This window comes from Urocitellus parryii, chromosome 6 (assembly GCF_045843805.1).
Source record: "Urocitellus parryii isolate mUroPar1 chromosome 6, mUroPar1.hap1, whole genome shotgun sequence".
Lineage (NCBI taxonomy): Eukaryota > Metazoa > Chordata > Mammalia > Rodentia > Sciuridae > Urocitellus > Urocitellus parryii.
Window position 1 is genome coordinate 932138 of NC_135536.1, and position 6000 is coordinate 938137.

The following is a 6000-nucleotide window of genomic DNA, read 5'->3' on the forward strand; positions in this document are numbered from 1 at the left end:
TAACCTGCCCCAGGGATTTTCCTACAGGGAGTCACCAGCCAATCTGCTTCTCATCTTTTGGTCATCCCACTGAGCATCTCCACAGCCTAGTCACTTGTGGAGGAAGGAGAGAGAGAGGAGGGGAAGAGAGCACGGGAACAAAGGAAGCCTAAGACCTGTGAAAAAGGAGGAGCAGCCTCACATCCGGGGAACCAGGTTACCAGTGATGGGGATACCTGCAGTTATGGTGATGAGTTCTGCTTCCTCACATGTTGGAGTATGAACACTAGAGGAGCACACCGACACAGACCTTATTAAAGCAGGGCTTATTTTAAAAGGGTGGCATAGACTTCTCCTGGAGGGAGATAGGGCCATAGCTGGTTTCCTGGAATCCCCAGAAAAAAAGGGGTTCTGGCACTTTTATATGTCCTAGGCTGTCTTTGCCCCCCTGCCCTCTTCCCCTTATCTCTCACTGAGGCCAGAAGTGGGGCCAGAGGGGCAGGGGAGAGGGCTAGGCAGGCTCTTTGGACCTGGTGAAGATGGTCTTACCCAGTGCATTTGGATGTCTACCATCCACAGTTTAGATATGAGGTTCCCAGGGGGCTCATCTGTGAGACAAAGCAAGAGCATTTGAGGGGGAAAGGTTGGGTCGGAGAGCCTCATCCTAACCAGAGCCTTACTCCAGTCCCCCCTAAGAAATTAACTGGGTAATGACTTTGGGCAGGTGGGCTGTGGCTGGAGGAGGGGGTCATTGGGGTGAGCCTGTGGGGTTTGTATTTCATCTGTGATAGGGGAGGGTCTCTCTGTACTTCCATGTTGGTGTCCATGGCTGCTTTCCTCCCCCAGTGCTCTGCCCTGATCCTGCCTCACCTTGGGCCTGGGGAATGGAATAGACTGTCCATGGACTGAGACCTTGGAATCTCCAGGTAACAGCATCACAGATAGGGATGCTCTGGGCTCTGGGAAGGCTCCTGCTGTGACAGCCCCTGCCTGTGAGGGGTCTGGTGAGACTTGCCTCAAGGAAGAGAAGCTGCTGTCCTCACCCACAGCCTCCGGCTTTTCCTTTAAGGGCACCTGCCTAAGGTCACCATGAGGGTGTCTGGCCCTGGGCTGGAGGAACCCACCATGACCAGAGGTTGACCTGCTCCTTCTCTAGGTCCTCACTGGGCTATACTAACAGGGACTGGGCTGTATGTGTCACCAAGAGAAGGCCCTGCAGTGGCTGGCCAGTGTTTGGTCCACCCAGCCCTGAGGAGCTGGATCACAAACACCTAGGATCCCTGCAACAACCAGAAGGTCTTAACCATGACCAGACTAGACCCTGCAGATGCAGCCCCCATGACTGTGACCAGCCTGGACCCTGCAGACGCAGCTCCCATGACTGTGACCACCCTGGACCCTGCAGACACAGTCCCCATGACTGACCAGCCTGGACCCTGCACAAGCAGCCCCCATGACTGTGCTCGGGTGCAAAAAGAGAGCCTGCAGCTTCCTGCACAAGGACTCAGGCTGGTCTCAGCTCTGACCTGCCCCTCTGCCTATGGGGACAGTGTGGAGAAAGTGCCTTCCTGCCAGCCTCCATGGCTCCCTCTACACCCAGAGCCTCAGAGCCTTGGAATCCTGTTCCTCCTCTAATTCTCTGGCCATGTCCCTTGGACTGCACAAGCAGGTGCCCTGTTGTGCTCTGCTTCATGAAGGACATCATGCAGGGTGCCTGGCCCCTGGTCAAACAGATGCACAGGCCACCTGCTCCAGGGGCTCCACTCCCACCCAGTGGCAGAACACCACTGAGCACAGCTGTGCCTTCATTAACTGCTGTGTAGGAGCTGCAGTGGCACTGGGGGTCAGAGCCCATGCAAGAAGGCAACACAGACACCACTTCCTGCAGTGAAGAGAGACACATGTGTCCCTAGGGGCACTGAGGACATAACCCATGAGGTGGTGGCAGGTCCCAGGTCTCCCCACTGTGCAGGCCTGGTGCAGGAGCTGTGCAAACCCAACTTCAGGGATCCCTGGGATCTGCTCCTGATGGGGCTCATGCCCAGGAGAGAAGTGGGTGCTCAGAGAAGGGGACACCTGAGAGCTGAAGCAGAATGTGTGTGCTCCATGTCAGAGCACATCTAACCAGCCACATTAGCAAGTTATCAAGAATTTAATAAAAGAGAACCTGGAAATCTAGAAAAATTGTCAAAAATTACTAAAGCAGGAATGTGGAAACACATTATGAGAATCTCTAGGTTCAAATTTAAGCATGAAAACAGAATTGCCCACAACTATAGGAGAACCTTCCTGCCATTCCATAGTGGGCTGGGTTCAGAGAGTGACCAGGTCAGCATGAGGAGGGACCAGGTAAATCAAGGTGTGTATGTGGATTGTGGCACCAGGAAATTATTATCAGGAGGCAGAGGTCATCCTAAGGGACCTTCTGGTAGGAGAAGAGAGGATCCCTGTGGTCCACCAAGTTGGAAACCACCTGACCCCACGTGGCTGTGAAGAAGTCAGACTCTGGAAACATCTGCATCACACACCAACAGCCCGTGCAGGGCAGGGGTAGGGCCTCACCACTGAGCAGCAGAAGAGGTTCACACCTGCACATGCTGGGGAGAGTGCCCGAGAGGACACTGCAGCTCCTGAGCAGAAGCTCTCCTTCATCTGCCCCCAGGACAGTCCAAATCCACACCCATGAGATTCCTCCCAGGGTGGGATTGCTCAGAGCACCAGGAAAACCTGACAGAGAGGTGCTGGTGGAGGCAGGGCCTGGAGCTGGGCAGAGCTGTGGGAGGGCAAAGTGGGTTGCACCTCTCCTCCAAGGGTGACCTTCACTCAGGCCTGGGAGCTGCCCTCCTGTGTACTTGCTGTGGAGGAGGGAGACCCCAGGCTCACAGGACATCCTGCAGGTAGCAGCCACCTGTGTGTCATAAGAAGAAGCAGCCCACAGCCCTCCACTTTGGAAAGGACAGGTGGACTTGGAAATCCCTGGCAGGAGCACATGTCAGCAAGAAAACCCACCAGGGACACCTGACCTGTAGCAATCCCAGGGCCCTGGGAGTTCCCAGCTCCATGCCACAGGCCCTCAGCCTGGGCCTCACACTCACTCTGGTGACAGGACCTGAACTAGCGCTGGCTCTCCTGACAGGCCCAGGTGAGAAGCTGCACAACATAAAGACAGAAGGTCCTCTGCTCAGCAGTGCTCTCCTGAGGGACCTGGGCCCAGCTGGACCCCAGGGGAAGCTCACTGAGGGGGTCTGACATCTGCCACCACCTGGAGTGTGTCCTTCAGGCCCAGCCTCTTCTCCTAACACAGTACCTAAAACTCTGCTCCTCAGCTTTGCATCCCTGAAGCAGGTACCTGAGACCATCAGCACATAAACAGGATCTTTATTATGGATGAAGACATTAAAGCTCCAGTTCATGTTCAGCTGAGTCCTTTGCATTTACACCTTTCCTGGACATGCCACAGGCAATGCAGAGACCCCCCTGTGGGGAAATCACTCTCCATGTGGCTAGGAATCAAAAGGGAGGGAGGAAGAGATGGGGCCTGCAAATCCCCTTGCATGGCATGTCCTCAATGATTGACATAAATTCCCCTAGTCCACATGTCCCAAGGTATCCACAATTCCTGACACCCCAAGGGGCTGCAGAACAACCTTAGCACATGGAATTTTGGGAGGATAATTATACACACCCAATTATCCTATCCCTGGACACAAAGATTTCAGGTCCATCTCATAATACAGAACACATTCAGTCCTTAAGGTTTTAGACCCTAAAGGCATAAATACTTCAGCTGAACTCAGAAATCCAGTGCAAAGATCCAAATGATTCAGGAAAAACTTGACTCTGTTCCATAAAATCAAAGAGGGGGGTCACACACTCCTAAGCTCTATGGCAGCAGTGAATATTCCCATTTCAAAAGGAAAAGACAGAGACATTGAGGAGGACTGAAGCTCATCAGGACTGACATTAAACCCACTGCTCCAATTCTGTCCTCAAGGTCACTGTAGGGGGAGAGGGGTGATGGATCTGGGCAGGCCCAGCCCAGAGCCCACCTGGACGCAGTCCCCTGGCCTCACTCTCAGTGAGCTTCACCTACAGCCTGCAGCCTCCTGGGCAAGTGCTACTGACTGCTGTCTTCTCTGCTCCTAAGGTCTCCTCAGCAGCCCTGGCCTCATATCACAGCCCCATGCATCACCTGCCAGGGCTGCCAGCAGGGACTCTGACCCTGACCCACCATCTGACTTCCCAGCCCTTCCTTTCAAGTATTCATGTAAGCCTCCCTGACCTGGTGGCTCTCACAGTCTGCACCTGCAAAACCAGCATGGTGGGGCTGAGGGCAAGGTCACCCTCAGCAGGGAGCAGGTCCTGGCCTCCCTTGAACCAGGGCTGGGAACCTCTGAGCCCCTTGCTGGCTGAACAGGGGAAACCATGCCCTGGGCAGTCCTGGGTCAGGAGCCCAGAGCTCTCTCCCACAGGCCCTGCCCTGGAGGGTCTTTCAGATCTTCATCTCTGCCTCTGAGCTGGGGAAGCTGGGCCTTGTTGATCCCTGGGATTCTGATACCACCCTCCATCCTCTGGGTGCAAAGACCTGGGCTGCTCCCAGTGGAGCTGCTGGCCACACACACACAGCTCAGCCCCCTCAGTGATCAGGACTGAACACAGCTGCTCACCATAAAGAGTGTGCTCAGCTGGGTTTTCCTGGTGGCTGTTTTCAAAGGTAATGAATGGAGAACCAGAGATCTTGAGTGTGTGAGTGGACAGGAGTGAGAGGAAGAGTGGATGAGTGACAGTGTCCTGATCAGGCTGTCAATGTGTTTGCAGGTGTCCAGTGTGAGGTGCAGCTGGTGGAGTTTGGGGAAGGCCTAATGCAGCCTGGGGGTTCCCTGAGACTCTTCTGTGGAGCCTCTGGATTCACCTTCAGTAGCTATGGGATAAGCTGGGTCCGCCAGGCTCCAGGGAAGGGGCTGGAGAAATCTCATTTGTTAGTACTGATGGCAGTAATACTTACTATTCCAAATCTGTGAAGGGCCGATTCACCATCTCCAACGACAACTCCAAGAACACACTGTACCTTCAACTGACCAGTCTCAGAGCCTAGGACACAGCCACCTATTACTGTGCCAAACACATGGTGAGAAGACCTCAGTGTGAGGCCAGACACAAACCTCTCTGCAGGGTGCCCAGGGCCAGCAAGGGGGCGCTCAGCACACAGGGAGCCCAGCATCAGCCCATGTGCAGGTGCAGAGGGAGGTTGAGAGATAGTTTTCTGTATCTGGGTTCCTCTCCATGAACCAGCTTCCCAGGGAGCCACCTGGACTTGTTGTCTGTGCCAAACTTTGGCTTCCCTGAAAATATGAATCCCGTTTTTTTAAATATATATTTCCTTGTTAATATTAGTGCATCATAGTTATTGATTTTCATTAACCTAGTGATAGACATTCATTGAGTATCAAAGAAGTTCCCCCCTGTGGTCACTGTGTCGTGTGCAGGACTGAGGTCCAGTCCTGGCTCCATCACAAAGGTGACTCTCAGAACTTGACAGTTGAGTCAGGTCCCACCCAGGGCCTCTCTGCAGCATGGACATCCTGGTGTGGAACAGATGGCCCCACTGGCTGAGGCCTCTGTCCACTCACTGCCCTCCGAGGGCCTGTTCAGGCTGTGACGTTTGTGCAGCTGAGTCAGAGCAGAGCAGTGGTTAGAGTCTTCTCCACACTCACTGCTCTCTCAATGCCTGTGAGCTCCCGTCCTCTCCAGGTTGTGAAAAGGTGGTGGGTGTGGTGAAGGACTTCCCAGATATGAAGCATCTGGACGTTTCTCTCCTGTGGACTCTGCTGCTGGATGAAGGTCAGTGCTGGCTGAGGGGTTTCCCACATCACTGCACTCACAGGCCTCTCTCCACCATGGAGCCTGTGGTGCTGAGCAGGTGTGGGATTTGCTGAAACCCTCCCCACATTCACTGCATGGGAAAGGCTGGTCTCCAGGGTGGACGCTTAGGTGTGCAATGTGATTGGCATTTCTGCTGAA